Raw genomic sequence first — 2,879 nt, 5'->3', positions numbered from 1 at the left:
ACCATGCGAACTGCTGTAACGAAATGTCCGTATTCCGCTGAATAACAAATATAAACTCGGTTGGGGAAGAAACACCCACTCAGCTGAGGACAACGGAGAATTAATTGCCTGGAGAAATCAACAAACACCGGGTGCTGAACAATACTGTCGGGGATGAAAGAGAAATCTCACCTACTGCATGGGGAGAACCAATAATGTTCCACACTTAGGGCTTTACTGTTTTCGAATCACTGTTGATATTCCTTTTAAATGAAATTGATTGCTTAAAAATTAAATGCTTTTATATGTTTAGAAAAATATGATTTTGATTAAAATTTTAATTTTCAAGATGATCATAATAAAATTTAAAACTATTTGGCTGAATTACATAAGAGTAGAAACAATTGGATAAAAAGCTCAACTTTATTTGATAGAATGGTAGTCCGTTAATGACAAAACTCCATAGATCTTTACAATGTTGAAAATGGTAATTTACATGGAAAAGGGTTACATTGAATACAATGATCACTAATCCTTTTACCAACTCCTGATATCCACTGTGCTCTTGACCGCTACTGAGGATGATAAATAAAAACCGACCATTGTGCTCAAGAACGTCTTAAATTCTGAAGATCAGCAAGATGCCGTTACTTGCCTTAATCCCTAAATTTTGCATAAATTGCCCCAAGGTGGGGTACTCAATTTCACTACGCCAAATAAGGGAAAAGAGGGCGCTTATTTTGGCCTATAACAGCGCTTTTAAGCGCCCTCTAAAGTGGCGCTGGCATAGGTAAAGACAGCGCTTTGTTTTCCTGGAGAAAGCGCTGTCTAAAGTGGCCACATTATAGTGCGCTTTCAGAAAAAAGCGCCCTATGGAGTGGTCCATAAAGGGACACCTTAGAGGGCGCTTTCTGGAAAAAGCGCCCTCTAAAGTTGTCAATGTAAAGTGTTTAGAGGGCGCTTTTAGGAAAAAGCGCCCTCTAACGTTGTCAATGTAAAGTGTTTAGAGGGCGCTTTCAGGAATAAGCGCCCTCTAAAGTTGTCAATGTAAAGTGTTTAGAGGGCGCTTTCAGGAAAAAGCGCCCTCTAAAGTTGTCAATGTAAAGTGTTTAGAGGGCGCTGTCAGGAAAAAGCGCCCTCTAAAGTTGTCAATGTAAAGTGTTTAGAGGGCGCTTTCTGGACAAAGCGCCCTCTAAAGTGTTAGTTATTTTAAAAAAATTTGTTTGAAAAACAGTGGATATTTAATTGGTAACCTGTTCGCATGCTGCAAAAGTGTAAAACTCATATTGATTTCATCCTTTAATCCAATGTTATACACCATTAATCCATTGATATATACAACATGAATCCATTTATATACAACATTAATCCTCCATATATACAACATTAATATATGATTCTTTGATCAACAATATACAACAACATATTCATGATTTAGTAAAATTACAACAACAATATACAACATATATACAACAACAGCATACAACAACAACATTCCATACATATATGTACAACAATATACAACCTAGCTATATGATTCTTTGATCAACAATGAATTGACACAATTCATCCTTGATTTCATCCAAATTTGCTCTTGAGTAAGTTTTGTATTCCTCAAAGTACTACAATTAAGAGAATAAAACATATTCATGATTTAGTAACAAATTAGATGAAATATTCGATAATATTAAAATAAACCCTAAGTTATTATTCCATACCATTTTTGGGATGTCTATACGATTCAACGCAATGATGTCTCTCATAAATCTCAATACAAAAAATCCGCAATCGACCGAATTATTTTGCTGAGGACACTACACAGAAAAACAAACAATATATATATAGTTAATTTCTTACAAACACTATTATAAGCAAAAAAACAAACACTATTATAAGCAAAAATAAGATACTTAATATATACCTGAACTCTGATCCAGGTAATGTCCTTCCTATTGCGGTATTTCTTTTTCAATCTAAATTTTATTATTGCCCTAACAAAATAAAAACGTATATTGAGATCAATCTGACAGACATAATTAAATATACAAATACACACGAATATTTAGGGGAATTTCACTTACGCGTCAACCGTCTTCTTCATATTCGGATATTTACTCCAATCACCCGATAAAGAATCGAGATAATACACTATTAGTCTCGAAAGATCCATAGCAACCAACACCCAGTGACCACTGTAAAATAAAACAAAAATTTAGATGAATGAAAATTTTCTACGTAAAAGATATACATAGATTAGAATGAAATTATTAGAAAGAAAATCTAACCCGTTGCCAGAATTAAACGGTAAAAAATACAAACTGGGTGTAGTATTATCGCCGACCGCCATGAATATATCGACTAGATCATTCTTTACGGATGTCGGATTATTCGTTATTAACGTTGCATTGATACGGGAAGCAGCAATAAAATTGAAACGGTTACACAATTCAGTTCCCCGCATCAATGTTACATACATATACCTTAAATAGAAACATAATAAACATTAGACTACTCATTGAAATGTGTAAATAAATTGTTCAACTAAGTAAATTATAGATTGATCGGAGTATCATATGTATGTATGAATGACAGCGATGCCCAATTCGGTGTGTTCAAAAAGTTGTTGGAAGTCCTCCTTTCCAATTATTTCGAAATGAGCAGCTCCGAAAACACCTTCATCAAAATTTATAGTACGAATGGCCCCATTCATAATATCGGACTCCTCCACCATTTTCTCAAGACGCATCATAATTTGAGATTTTGTTCCGGACGTCGTTGGAATATCCTTAGCAGCGCTTTTCAACTCTCGACCGGGAACCTAAAAATTCATATAAAATAAATCATGACTTTTTGTGATGCAACAGAATCGTTGCGTATATAATTCAATGGGTATATATATT

This window comes from Lathyrus oleraceus, chromosome 1 (assembly GCF_024323335.1).
Source record: "Lathyrus oleraceus cultivar Zhongwan6 chromosome 1, CAAS_Psat_ZW6_1.0, whole genome shotgun sequence".
NCBI lineage: Eukaryota > Viridiplantae > Streptophyta > Magnoliopsida > Fabales > Fabaceae > Lathyrus > Lathyrus oleraceus.
The sequence above is the reverse complement of the archived record's forward strand: the minus strand, read 5'-3'. Positions refer to the sequence as shown.